Source organism: Mustela nivalis (assembly GCF_964662115.1).
Source record: "Mustela nivalis genome assembly, chromosome: 6".
Classification (NCBI taxonomy): domain Eukaryota; kingdom Metazoa; phylum Chordata; class Mammalia; order Carnivora; family Mustelidae; genus Mustela; species Mustela nivalis.
In genome coordinates, this window is record NC_139025.1 from 68,390,456 (window position 1) to 68,406,101 (window position 15,646).

Genomic DNA, 15,646 nt, shown 5'->3' on the forward strand with positions numbered 1-15,646 from the left:
TTCCTTAGAATTTATATGTTGAAAAACTGGGCCATTTGACTTGTAGAGTTTTCCAGTCTTAGTTTTGCAAATTTCATTCTCACAGTGCAGTCTGGCATGTTTTTCTGCTCTCTCTATCACCTGCAAATAATCACCTCAATCCAGAGCTTTGCTCATGCTCAGGTTTAATTATGTGGGCAGGCTTATGAATGGTATTCCTCATATCATCAGGAAGTGCCTGATAGTTAATTTTTGCTATTTTGAGCCACTCTAGTTCTTTTCTCAGATTGCTTTTTCCATTCTCCCACATCCCACACTTTTTTTGTTTTTATCTTTATTTTTATTCTGTCTAGTGCTGGAGTCCTTTTATAAGTACAAGGTTTCCATGGAATTAATGCTGAAATAGAGTCATTTTTCGAGGATGATGGATTCGTCAGCGAGGTATCATTTGAGATGAGAGTTGGACAGTAAAAAAAATTAACTAAATGGAGAGGGGAGAAAAGATTTTACACAGCAAGAATAGCATTGTTAATGACACTAAAGTATGAGAAAATGAAGCAAGAAGTGTCAGTAGAATTAGAGTGTGTAGACAAAGGAGTGAGAAGATGACATTGGACGTGTGCAGGGGCCATCTCCTAAAGGCCTTTGTGGGGCATGAAATGAAATAGACAGTGCTTTTCAAAATATCCCTTGCACAATACTGCAAGGGCAGTACAGAGTAGAATATAACCTATATATGGTGAAGGTAGAGGGAGGTGAAGGCTGAGGGACGTGGAGATAAAGGGAGGTGAACTCTCAAATCTCTCCTTCAAAAACAAAATTTCAGAGACCATGTGTCACTGGTTAAGAGCTAGGCTCCTGAATCTATACAGTTTGCTGAGAGTGTATCCTTGTGTATTTTCTTTCTTCATCATGAACTTCACCTGCAGTTCAGTGAAAAGTGTACTTGGAACATTCATTAAATGATTATAAACAAAAAACACGGTCTCTTCCCCAGCTGCTTCTCCTACAGCTCCTCTCTCTCAGTGCTGTGGCTTTAGCTCCTCTTCTCTCCCTGCTGTCTCCCCACTCCTCTGCGGCTCCTTGCTCCTGCCACTGCTGGTCCCCAGTACTTTGTTTATAACATGAGCAAAACAGTAGTAGTATGAACTGTTTTTTTGTTTGTTTGTTTGGTTGGTTGGTTGGTTTTTTTTAGCTTTATTTTACTGGGATGACTGGATGGCTTAGTGGGTTAAGCATCTGCCTTTGGCTCAGGTCATGATCCCGGGGTCTTGGGATCGAGCCCCGCATCGGCCTCTCTGCTCAGCGGGGAGCCTGCTTCTCTCTCTCCCTCTGCCTGCTGGTCCCCCTACTTGTGTTCACTTCCTCTCTCTCAAATAAATAAATAAATCTTTTTTTTTTTAAAGATTTTATTTATTTATTTGAGAGAGAGCAAGAGGGAGAGAGCAATGGCAAAAGGAGCAGAGGCAGAGGGAGAAAGAGAAACCCAAACCGAGCCCGAGGTGGGGAGCCTCAATCTCACCACCCATGAGATCATGAACTGAGCCAAAATCACAAGTCCTACACTTAACCAACAGAGCCACCCAGACATCCCAACACATGAAGTTTTTAAATGAATCATAGGAATATGTAAAACCCATCATCCACATGGTTAGCCCAAAGTAAATCTTGAATTTATAGTGACCTTTAAATAAATGCCCATTTCACATTTTATTTCATGTGTAGGTATAATCTTCATATCATAACAATACTTTCTTCCACAACATCTAAATAGCAAGCAAACAATAATTAAAAAGGCCTGATACTAGGGTGCCTGCTTCCTCCTCTCTCTCTCTGCCTGCCTCTCTGCCTACTTGTGATCTCTGTCTGTCAAATAAATAAATAAAATCTTAAAAAAAAAAAAAAAGGCCGGATACTCATTAGCTGTGTGCCATGTGTGTCCTTTGAATTCAAGTGTCTCTTGGTCCAGTGTAGGATATAGAGTGCCCCCGTTTGAGAAAATTGAGACAAGGAGGAATTAACATATTTGAAAAACAAGGTAAATCTGACACTATGTATTCATGAAAGGACCAAGTTATTAAGGTGTGTAGAAGATATGGGTAGGAATGGGTAGAGGGAACTCTTAGGGTAAGCCACAAAAGGAATGATTTGTGACTGAACTGAGACAGTGGCAGTAGGGCTAGTGATGAAAAAATGGACATAAGAGGTCTGGAAGACAACATTACATAGTCAAGACAGTGATATATGCAAGTATAGGAAAAGTTCAAGAATCTCTGTACTTTGTAAATTTTCAGAGACATAGTCAAAGAAATTGGCCATCTTGTGTATTCATCTTGGTGTTCAAATTTAAATTAAAAGAAGATGTCTATGAAGAAAATAGATCTGTCCCTAACCTCCACTGGCTACACATTTTCACCAACTCTTACTATGAGTTTGGCAGCAAAACAGGATTACGCATGTTTGTATGTTTAAAGTAATTAGAGGGGTGCCTGGGTGGCTCAGCTGGTGAAGCTTCTGCCTTCAGCTCAGGTCATGGTCGCAGGGTTCTGGGATCGAGTCCCGCATCCCGCTCTCTGCTCAGCAGGGAGCCTGCTTCCCCTCTTTCTCTCTCTGCCTGCTTCTCTGCCTACTTGTGATTTCTCTCTGTCAAATAAATAAATAAAATCTTTAAAAAAAAATTAGACCTGAAGTTCTCCAAAGTTATGTTTTGGTTCCTTATCCCTTTGATCCTAAGGTTCCACGTTGAAAAACTCACTGCACATGTTAGAAATACTTAAACTACGTGGCCATCAAGTCATGACATAAATCTGGCTAACCCCTTGCTTTTTCTATGCCTCCAAAAAGGCATTTACTCTGGTACACATACATAGGAGAAAAGAATTAAATATGATAGCAGAGTGTGTTAAGGAATTTACTCTAAAAGATGGATGCAGACTTAACATATGTGTTAACTTGCTAAACTGCAAACATTCTGAGAAGCCTTAGGCTCAGTGTCATTGCTGGGAAACTCACCAAAAAAAAGAAGTATGTTTGCTGACGATTATTACTCTGACTAACATCACTACTTACCAACATCACATATGTTGTATGAGGGACAGATAATAGCATAAAAAGGCAATATTTCTAAGAAAGATCTCAGTCTGTTCTCCATTTTAAAGAAGAATGTATTGTCCCTTTTAACATGGGGCTTACAGCTTTGCAAGCCACGAGAAATGTATTTGTAGTGAAAGATGAAGGTTGTAATATGTTAAGAGCTGAAATGATGAAATAAATTATTTTTTCCTTTTATAAATAGAATTGAATTGGGAACTAATAAAAAATCTCATCAATAAAGTTATGGGCAATAAGGTTCATGTGCCATGGAGAGCTACTCTTTATTCAGGCATACTGAGTTTCACATTTTTCATATGCAGGAGAGTTGTTACTTTTCTTCTTAAAAAATGAGTATTTTTTATAATTTTGCAGGTCAAGGAAAAAAAATCACCTTTATTTGCCATCACAATTCTATAGTTTACTAGCTGCTTCTTGGCATTGTACAATATTAGATATCTTTGACCCTGTAAGGATTTTTGCTCTTGACATGACTTCGTAAGAATGCTTTATTATTACTCTTAATTGGCAGTGCAAATGAGATATAAAGCTTTAGCTTTATTGAAAATCTCTGTACTTCCATAGTATATAATAAACCATGATATTTCACAATACTGATGTTTCTATAATTTCTTATGTTGTCTTTTTTCTTCTAAAAAAGAAGGGTTTCACAAAAATCATAACCAAGCATTTGTTTTCCAATTAAAGCTGCTTTGCACATCTCTTTAAAACTATAAACTTTGTGTGTCAGGGATAGAGTTATCTAACAGGCCAAATAGCTTGAGATCTATCCTTTGGGCTATGTGTAAACCAAAGAATATCTTATATCTTTTTTCCCCCCACAGCTTTTTTTTTTCTTCCTTTCCATACTAGTTCCCCCAAAGGAAAGAGATATTTTAGAGGGAGGTTTAATATTTTCTTTTTTCTTCCCATCTCTATCATCAAATATGAGTTTTATAGGCAGGGTTGGCTGTGTAAACCTGTCCAGTGTCAGTGCCAAAAGATGAAAGTCAAAGTCTCTTCTAGTTAAAAAAGTGTAAGTTACATTCTTAAATCAAGCTTGTTTATTCTCCAAAAAATTGAAAAGAAAGCACGATTTTTATTAGAAAAATAGTTAATTAAATTAAACAGCAGACTAAAAGCAAAATAATATAAAATATTATAGAATATAAAAGAAAATACTATTCATTTCCTCATTTATTCAATAAATGTTAGCTTGGTGTTGCTGTGCATTAAGCATTTTGTGAGATGATACATATAAAAACCGGGTATGATCCCTGCCTTCAAGGAGATTCAGTGTGTGATAGAGCTAGAAAACAAAGGAATTAATGTTAATAAATTTAAGAACAACAATCATAAGAAAAAATTATCTGTATTAACTATATTTTCATATTTTTTTCTATTCTTGATGCACTAACGTCTTGCTGACTTGCGAGGCCTTGCTGACTCAGGAGGGACAAGATTAACTAACTGCTAGAGGTAGTAAAAGGGATGCTAAGGAGCATGCCTTTAATATGTAAACCAACCAAACCAGAGCCCTCACCGTCAGCCACCTCCTATATAGGGCTCTCACACCCTGGGACACTATTGTCCTTGCCCTAACTCCTCCAGGGCCAGGTACCAGCTACTTAGGGACCACTCGTACATCTCATAACTCACCAAAATTATTAACATTATCCAATCCTAAATCTACTTAACTGTATGTATTACTTTGGGTCCCCCATTCCCTCCCATGAAAGCCACAATAAAAGCACCAGCCAGCCGTTCTCTTCTCTGTCTCTGCTCATCACACCTCTGTGCTTTTCCATGTGACTGAAGTATGCCTTTCCTCCTCTCTCTTGGGGACTGTAATTAGAATGAAGATGTCATTTATGACAAGTATTTTCACAACTGCATGTCTTACCATACCTGATTAAAACAAATCTTGGGTATCATTAAAGCTAAGTCACAAATGAATATTTAAATCAATATTACCTATTTTATCCAAGAAGATAATTTCCTGGAAAAACAATTTTGTGAATATATTTGACAAGAAATAGAAAACCAGAAAAGATCTGTGACCAATAATTAAAATAAAACACTACTCTAAACTCTTCCACATAAACTGGGATCCCCCTTCTATCACCATGACCACTTGTTTTAACAAGTTAGTTCTACCAAACTTGCAAGGAAAATGACCTATAGAGAATAAGAAGATAGAAAAAGAACCTCAGATTATTTTATGTTTATATAACATCTCATATAAGAATTGTATGAGAAAGAAAAAAATCACTTAATAATGTAAATATAAAAATCCTAAATTAAATAAGGGCAAATATAATTTAGCTATGCATACATACATGTGTGTACAGTTATTAGCAAGTTTTCTAGATCTATAGCAGCTCTAAGAAAATTGTTGAATGTAAAATTTAAAATATGCCATAAACAATAGAAATAATTATGTTACTTATGATAAATATGGGAAATAATTATCTAAAGAAAATTTTAACATTGAATAAAATGCAAGACATAGAACAAGATCTAGATCAATTGAAATAATGTTCTTCAATAATACACAAATGGAAATTATCCCAAATTAATCTATAAATACCTTGAAATTCCAAAAATTTGACTAATCCTAAACTTATATATAAAGGAAAAGGGTAAGAATGATCAAGATAATTTTTAATAATGATTCCAGGCAGAGATTCTCCTTGCCAGATAGAAAGAAACATTTATTAAAAGATTATGAAGGGGAAGTAAAAATACAACATTTAGTATAAGTATCAGAATTTTGTTTTCCTTCCTTGATCACCACTAATGAAGAAGAATAAATTTAACTCTATTAAATTTTTGAAAAATTGATATCCTAAAAGCAACCACAATTAAAGTGAGATTTTTAAAAAGTAACAGACATTTGAGACACATACAACTGACAAAGATTTGCTATCCAGGCTATATTAAAAACATTCTTCTAGGCACCTGGGTGGTTCAGTCAGTTGAGGATTTGACTCTTTACTTCAGTTTAGTTCCTGATCTCATGGTCATCAGATCAAGCCCTATGTCAGGGTCTGTGGTCAATGAGAAGTCTGCTTCAGATTCTCTCTTTCCTGCTCCCTCTGCCCCTCCCCGTGCTCTCTAAAATAAATAAAAAATAAATACTTTTTTAAAAACTCCACAAAATATTGTGAAATACCAAATGCTTAGATTGGAAAAATCATGGGCAAAATATTTGAAAAGGTAATTCACTTAAAAGAAACCAGAATGGATGACCAAACTTATTAGGAATCAGGGAAATGCAGATTAAAACAACCATGAAATTTCATTTTATACCTACCAGGGATGAAAAATGTTTAATAAAACTGTAGGATATAGGAAATGGGAACTGCCATATACTACTAATGAGGACCTAAATTGGTACAATAACCTCACAGAAAAATTGGCGAAGTTGAAGAAGTGATCCAAAACTTGATCAATTATATATTTAGCTTTCAGTCTAGAGAAATCCTTGCACAAATACAAAAGGAGTTATTTGCACAGCTTTTTACTCCTAAGCTTCACTAATAAAAAAGGAAAACAACCAGGCTTCAGGAGGTGAATTGATAAAGAAATGTTATTTGACACACACACACACACACACACACACACACACAAATATATATATATGTATATGTATATATATATATACACACACACACACAATAGTTCAAATTAGTCTACTATAAGTGTTGATAGTTTTTAAATACACACACACACACACACACATGCTTACATATGATATATATCATATGCTTAAATTAATAGTGTATTTTAATGGATAAAGATTGGACTCATAATAGAGTTTTCACTTATGGATCAAGAAAGGATAAGGAGACATAGACTTTACCACTGAGGAGAGACTATTCTGCAGAACAAGACAACTTCCTACTTTTGGTGTCTTTAAAAAACAGAAACTTTTTCATACATGCTACTACCTTTTGTCAATCAGGAGTGGAAAGGGAATGGTTTTGCTCATACTCACTCAGTGACTCAAGCTCAGTTGAGTAGCAGCATCTCAAATATCACTGTTCAGTGTGTCGAAGGATAAGAGATTGCATGGGTTATTAAAATCTCAGGTCCGGAGGTGACAGGCATCACTTAAACTCATAATTCTTTGGCCAGAACCATGGGTTTAGCTCCATCCAACAAGAAGGATGCCAGTAAGTGCAATCTTACCACAAGTTCAGAGGGGTCAGATATTTGGTGAACAGCAGCAAGAATTGCAGAGTAGGCAACAGACTTTACTTTTATCTGTACCATTGTATTTTTAAATACAATAAAAAATTAAAATAAATGAAATAAAAATAAGATTTAAATCTCAAAAAAAAAAAAAAGAAAAGAAAGTGGAGGGAGAGGGGAAAAGAGAGAGAGAAAGAAAGATAAAGAGTAAAATGTAGCAAATATGGCAAAATGTTTGCCTGTCTCTTATCTCGTTAATTTGGCATATAGATATGTAATATATTATTTCCTAGACATTTCTGTGAATTTTAAGTGTTTAATTCTAAATTTAAATATAAATATTTGCTATATGTGATAAATACCATAAAAGGAGGGCTTGGGGTATTTTGAAATAGATTAAAAGAATGGAACTTAATTCAAATTGTGGAGAATCATGGAAGCCCTGCCAGATAAAGTGACATTTAAAATAAAAAGTAGAAAATGAATTGATTAGAGAGGCAAAGAACTAGGGTTATGTTATTCTAGGTAATAAGGATATCAGTTATAGAAACCCTGATATAGGAAAGCACTGTGCTCATTCAGAAAATGAATGTAGTAAATTTCATTTATTAATTCAATAGATATTTATCAGTTGTCTACAATATGATATTATTCTTTATAATGGAATCTCTCTGAAGATAAATCTCTCTGAAGATAAATCTATGCAATGTAGTGAATAATAGGAAAGTTGTTTTTTCATATTGGAGAGGTACACCTCAAACGGATAAGGGGTTTGCATTTTATTTGAAATTTAAGGAGTTTGCATATCTATGAAATGAATATGAACGGTAGTTTTTATTATCTCATTTATACTTTCCAAATATCTATTCTGTTGATATATAGAGAATGGTTTTAAACAGTTAGCGAAAAGAAACAGAAAGTTTAAGAAGAGGACCATAATTCTGGAAGGAGAGATAGTGACTAGGACTACAGTGGATACCATAGAGGTATAGTAACAAGAATGGATGTGAAAAATAATAATCTGAAATTCTCTGTTGAGTCATTGTCATCATACTTTCCATTAATTCTTTAAACACAAATATAAAAAAATAAATGGTGAGGGGCGCCTGGGTGGCTCAGTGGGTTAAGCCGCTGCCTTCGGCTCAGGTCATGATCTCAGGGTGCTAGGATCGAGTCCTGCATTGGGCTCTCTGTTCAGCAGGGAGCCTGCTTCCCTTCCTCTCTCTCTGCCTGCCTCTCTGCCTACTTGTGATCTCTCTCTGCCAAAAATAAATAAAATCTTTAAAAAAAATAAAAATAAAAAATAAATAAATGGTGAAAAAATATCGAGAGTAGCTGGCAGGTTTCTGACTTGAGGATAGGTAGATGATAGATAAAAAAGATACAGTAAATGGATACAAGTACCATTACTAGAAATGGTGAAAGTTGCAGGCAAGACAAACAAATTTATGTTTATTTGGTTATTTTTGAGATAAGTTTTAGAATACTATTATAGGACCACCTGGGTGGCTTAGTTGGTTAAGCACCTTTGGCTCAGGTCATGATCCCAGGATCCTGGATTCAAGCCCTGCATTGGGCTCCCTGCTTGGCAGGAAGCCTGCTTCTCTCTCTCTCACTCCCCCTGCTTGTGTTCCCTCTCTTGCTTTCTCCCTCTGTCAAATAAATAAATAACATCTTAAAAAAAAATACTGTCATCATACTTTCCATTAATAGTTGTAGCTTTAACTCAGGTCTGTGACACATTTTATATTACTTTGCTGTAGATGGTGGAAAGATACTGAAATTGGTAAGGCAAAGAGAAAGATACATGATCCAGTATCCAAAAAAAATTAAGATTTGAGCCATAGTTTGATAAATGATTTATACATATTTGAAAGCACAGCCATGGATGAGACTGCTCATGATTTTTTATTTAAAGCTGGTTACTGAGGCATGATTTTCCTGAAGTGCACATACTTCAAGTATAGATTTCGGTCAGTTGTAAAAAAAATGTATGTACTGCTGCAAACAGCCAAATTAAGAAATGAAAAACTGCCATCATCCAGATTTTTTTCCTCATGCCCCTTCCCAAACTCCCATGCCTCACCTGAGACAACCACTGACCTACAGTTGTGCGTTAGATGGCCCATATAAATTAATTCATACAGCATATGCTCTTTTTTATTTCTGTTTTGTTTCATTCACATAATATTTTTATTCCTGTTGTTGCATATCAAGAATTTATTCCTATTCTCTGTTAAGTAATACTCCATTGTATGAATACACTGCAATTTTTAAAATCTTATTACCTATTTATAGACATTTAGGTTGTATCTCATTTTGGCTATCATAAATAACATTTTAATATACAAATTTGTATATATTTCAGTGTGAATATTTATGGTGAATAGGTTTATTTTTACATTTTTTGGTATGTCTAGTGTGTGTATGATCTGTTTGAAACATTTTTGTCCATCCAAAGTGTCCAAAATATTATCTTACAATCTTCCAAGAAATAATAGTTGTAGCTTTAACTCAGGTCTGTGACACATTTTATATTACTTTGCTGTAGATGGTGGAAAGATCAAAATTCTTTTTGTTTTTTCCCTCCTTAAGTTCATCTAGTTTTTTCAGCAGCATTTGTTGAAAATTCCCTGGCAAATTACTGATTGAATAGTGCTTTTGGTGAAAACTAACTGATCATATGCGGATATATTTTTAGGCTTTATTTTGTTCCATTTATCTGTGTGCCTAATAACATTCTGCTCATTTATGTATCTGCATAAAAAGCCTTGAGATGAGAAAATTTATGTCTAGCAAGATGTGTATTTCAGAATTATATTTTTTAATTGCAAAATTTCCATTATTTTATGTTTCTAAGTTTCTATTAAAATTCTGCCTTTGTGGGGCGCCTGGGTGGCTCAGTGGTTTAGGCTGCTGCCTTCGGCTCAGGTCATGATCTCAGGGTCCTGGGATCGAGTCCCGCATCGGGCTCTCTGCTCAGCAGGGAGCCTGCTTCCCTCTCTCTCTCTCTGCCTGCCTCTCCATCTACTTGTGATTTCTCTCTGTCAAATAAATGAATAAAATCTTTAAAAAAAAAAAAAAATTCTGCCTTTGTGGAGGCCTTACCATTATACTTTTCTGTAACTTTTTAAACTTTTTAAACATTTAAAAATTTTTAGCTACATATATATATACACATATATATGAATATGTATATGAATGAATGTGTATATATATATATGTGTGTGTGTATATATATATATAAATTTAGTCATTGTCTGCTAATTCCTAAGTGGGCCCACTAAAAAACAGTTTTAATTGATTTTCGCTAAGTATATGCTAACTTTCTTGTTTCTTTGCATATCTTACGATTTTTTTCTTGAAACCTGAACACTTAAAAGTATACTTAGTTGATATATTTCAGCAACTTTAAGGGCTCCTGGGTGGTGCAGCTAGTTAAGCAGCTAACTCGGTTTCAGCTCAGGTCATTATCTATCTCAGAGTTGTGAGATTGAGCCTAGCTTTAGGCCCATGCTCAATGCAGAGTCTGCTTAAGTTTCTCTCTCCCTCTCTTTCTGCCCCTTCCCATGTTTTCTGTCTAAATAAATAAATAAATCTTTACATATAAATATTTATATGTGTGTGTGTGTGTGTGTGTGTGTGTGTGTGTATAAAAGCAACTTTGCCTTTTAACCTCCCCTTTGAGATTTGCTATCGCTATTTTTATTATTTAATGTTTTTCCAATAATAAACCTATAAACTCTGTCTCCACAGCAGCGTGTGACTATTAATATCTCTGCTCAATTTTATATATTAATTCTTTTTATGTTTCTCTGAACCTGGCATTTTAGGGGTCACTCTTTAGTCTGCATTGCTTGGTGGTCAGAACAATGATTTGTCAGAATCTGTGCTCAAGCTAGTCAGAGTGCCTTCAAAAACCTGGCAGTTTTCAGACCTGCAGACTTCTCTCTGTGCCTTTTTGCATCCCCCACAGAGGTAAGCAGTCTGCTGGTTATCCAAGGATGTGTTTATCTTGGACACCCTCTAGGTCTTACACAGGCAAAGGTGGCCTGGGATGTGTGGAGAGAGACCTTATAGAAGGCTATTTCTTTTCAGGATTTCCCTGTTAAAATTTTTGCTAGTTTGCTGATGCTCTGCTTGCTCTAACTGGAACTGCAACTGCAGGCCATCAGAGCTGCTCGTGTCTCCATTCACTTGCCACTGGGATTGCTACTTTTACCAACTATCTGAGCATGGTGTTTTTTTCTGCCTTCCACTCTAAATTGAGTCATCTCTAGTACTGAAGCTGAGGGGTTTTGTGTCTTTCTCTAACCCAGCAGAACTATAGCCCTACTACACTGGATATAGAGAAATGGCCTGAGTAAGAAATTGTTCTTACTCAAAGTCCAACAGTTTTTCAAGAATGCATATATTTGTGTTTGGTCAATCTCTAGAGACCTTAAATGTTTGTTTTTAGAAATACTGTTCAGTAGTGATACTTGGGTTTTGGAAAGGGGATTTACCAACCCCCTCACAGATATCATTCTACCTTCCCCTTCAAACAACTAAAGAGATATCTAAAAATAATTCTTCTATGGGGACATCTGGTGGTTCAGTCAATAAGTGTCTGTCTTTGACTTTGGTCATGATCCCAGGGTCCTGGGATCACCCTGTGTTGGGCTTTCTGCTCAGTGGGGAGCCTGCTTCTCTCTCTGCCTCTGCCTCTCCTCCCACCCCCATTGGTGTTCTTTCTCTCTGTCGAATATATTTTAAAAATAAAATATAAATAAATAAAGTGTTATAGTAATAATTTTTAAAATATTGTGACCTTTTATGGATTATATTTTTAAGTGAATTAAAATATCACCGTGAAGTATTTTTCCTTCTTCTATGTTAAAGAAAAGTCCATAAGTAACATAAGAAACTGACTAGAAAGTAGGCCAGAAGTACATGTATAAATCCATTCCCCTATTTTTAAAGTTCATTTCTACCTAACAAAGCACACAGTGTTACAAAATGGATATAGCATTCTTACCCCACTAATCCTCCATTAAACGTAAAGCTCTTGACCTTAAATTTAGCCTATCCCGGGACAATTCGGCATTCAATTATTTATTCAGGGGCTAATATAGTAATGCTGCAATTCATGGTAAAAGCAGAAGAAAATCTTAAAGTGTAGCCTTTGAGCTTCATGCTTAGTTTTGAGGTGCCATCAAAGTATTTCTACTTACTCTATTAACAAGAAACTCCATTCAATACCTAGATAAGTGTGAATTTCCCTAGGTTAGGGTACAGGTTATCTGAACCTATTTACACTGGTCCAAGCATAACAAGATGTAATTTCTATTGTATGTGATCTGAAATTTAACACTACTTTTTAATATTTGATGGTCAGAGTACAGGTTATCTGAATATTTACACTGGTCCAAGCATAACTTAATTTTTATTGTATGTGATTTCCATTATATGTAATTTCTATTGTATGTGATCTGAAATTCAACATTACTTTTTAATATTTGATGGTAGATTTTCAGCATTTTCCTTACACATACCAATAACAGATTTATTTGTTCATGGTCTATTATTCTTAGTGATCATTTGTGCTTCAAAAAAATGCAACAGAGATGTAAAGATAGTGAGTTTCAGAAATCAAAATTAAAACTTTTTTTTGGTAAAACTAGTTTATGTGTCACTAGTTATAATAAAATGTCTATGGACCAAGGATAAGTTCAAAATTTTGCCCAAATGGTCAGAGGTTTAAATAAAAACTAGAAACTTCTACAGCTTATTTATGTAAATTTGTTCTTAGTTTCCATGAAGAAGAAAAAAACTAGTTCAATTCATTTACTCTAAACTCTTCATGATTCATGAGCAACTGAACCAATTTATGCATAAGAGAAAAGCCACATTTGAATGGCTTTGAAATAGAAGTATTCATCAATAATTTAAAATATAAACTAAATACATATAATGAGATACAAAAAGGCATATTTCTCCACCCACCAATAATTATATATGAAAATATTATGCTGATATGGCTTTTGCAAAATGTCTTAACATTTTAGGACTACATAAAAATTTGCTGACCTGATCAAATTAAAATTTGCTAATTTTTGTATTAATTATCCACCCGAAGTCTATTCATCCTTTTGTCACACACATGCATTTAAACATAAGACCCAATTAATTAAAAAAATACAGAGTATAGAGATGCACTTTATACTAAATGCAGCCCAGCTGTAGTAAGTTTTTGCCTCCCACCAAAATCAATAAAATTATTACTTATCCCCTTATAACAAAACGTATAATCAGAGGAAATTACTTTCACTTTTATCTATGTGATCAGAGTCAAATAATGGGCTAAATCAAATTTTGTGATCCAAGAATTTTATTGCTTAGGGTTGGCAACTCCTTCTTAATTTTTTAAATGGGATGATGCATGAAAATGTCTTTCTGGGGTGCTTCAAGTACAAATATCTTATCAAAAGCTGTTCTTAACAGAGATGTATTGTTCCTATACAGAAATAGACATATAATAGTAAATACATTATTCAAATAATTAATAATGTAATAGCAAACATGGAAAGAGTACTTTATTCAGCAGGTAGTCTACCAAGTGCCTATCTCTAGTTAATTCATTTCAGTCTTTCATTAATATTGTAATACTATAATTAATACCAAACTTAATATTTTTATCTCTATTTTAAAAATTAGAAAATGGGGACACAGAAGGATCACACAACTAGCAACTAACAGAAACAGAATTCAAACCTGGCAATTTACTTCTAATGACTATGCTCCACTACAGTATACAGTATTTATATACATTTTACTAGGTTCTCAAATAATATGATAAATTATGTTACCAAGAAATAAATTTCTATTATTGGTGCACATTTTCTTCCTATTTCTCCTGGGATTAATATCAAAAGAGCCCATTTCACAGTTGAAGTTCCTGGGGAAATATGTGGAGAGATGGGGGACAGAGAAATATTAATTAATTTTTGATTCAATGGGATTAAATGATAAATGCTTACATCAGATTCTGTATGCTGGGAGATGGAGGAACAAGACAAAGATGGAAGTAATTAAAGCTTTTTCACTGGCAGGTAAATTGGCTCTTCTCAGTCTATCTTATATCAAATAATTAAGTTTTACATATATAAAATTATAAGACTAAAATTCATGGAGAAAGACCAGGAGGGAGGAAAATTTATAAAAATGTAATAGGTATCCATGATCTTTTATTCCAATATATATTGGATAGTGTCTTTCTCAATAAAGAAATGTGTCTTGATGTTTGACACATAAGGCAATTCCCTAGGTTCAAAATCAATCATCCTTTTTTCTAAGAATCTGATAAAGACAAAAATGTTTAATTATAATTGCAAGAAATCCTCTATGGATTTTTGCAATGAATTAATCATGATCTGCTTTGAAGCAGAACATAGGAGCAAATGAACATCATCATGAGTAGCAAGAAATATCCCAAATCTTTTTATTTTTGACCATTAAATTTTTTTTAATTATAAATCTTCTATTTTAATATATGCATTTCAGAATGTCAATACTTAATTATATTCTCTCCTCTAAAAAGCTGTAAAATTGATGTGTATAAACATCTTTTAAGAAAAATCAATGGCTCTAATGTCAAGAGAATGAAATTTCAACGCATGAGACCTTTTATCTTTCCAATAGAATTGGCCCTAATGATATCTACTTAACAACACAAAAATTCTTTGATTAATGCAAAATATTTGCAAAGCCAGATAATCTTCCATTAAATAGAATAAAAATATTAAAATCAGACTGAAAATTTGAGACTTAAAAATAAACGCAGATTTTAATTTATACTACTTTCATTTATGCATGGTCTAAAGTTCTGATATTTCTAGGGAATGAGCACTGTTAATCTTACTACAGTTTGTATTCGCTATATCTGTATTTTCTCTGTATGTTGAAGCCAACTTTGGGTTTGGATATCTTCTTTCTTTCCTTCTTTTCTTTCTTCCTTCTTTTCTCCTTCCTTCCTTCCTTCCTTCTGTATCTGTCTATCCATACATCCATCTGCAAGGCTCAATTTTATGTGTCAACTTGTCTGAATAATATTTAGTTAAATATTATTTTGGGTGTTTCTGTAAGGGTGTTTTTGAATGAGTTCAATATTTAAATAAGCAAATTGACTTAATAACTGAGAAAAGCAGACTGCCATTCCTAATGGATAGGCTTCATACAACCAATTGAAGTCTGATCCCCCAGTGAGTAAAGGGAATTTTTCCTGCATGACTCCCTTCCAACAAGCCTTATATTTCCTTCCTGCATTTAGACTTACACTGAAACATTAGCTCTTCCTGGATCCCAAGCTTGCTGGCCTTTGCACTGGAACTACACCATGAGC

The 15,646-nt window shown here is 34.3% G+C and overlaps 1 long non-coding RNA gene across 23 annotated transcripts in view; it reads left to right on the forward strand.

Moving 5' to 3' along the window:
- LOC309866446 overlaps positions 1 to 15,646 on the forward strand; it is a 297,614-nt gene that overhangs the window by 10,092 nt on the left and 271,876 nt on the right. For 2 of the 23 annotated variants that reach the window (XR_014312667.1, XR_014312668.1), the window contains exon 2: positions 11,100 to 11,244. The exons of the other annotated variants lie outside the window; for them this stretch is intronic. This is a non-coding gene — a long non-coding RNA (uncharacterized lncRNA). The remainder of the gene's footprint in view (positions 1 to 11,099; positions 11,245 to 15,646) is intronic. 23 annotated transcript variants of the gene reach the window in all.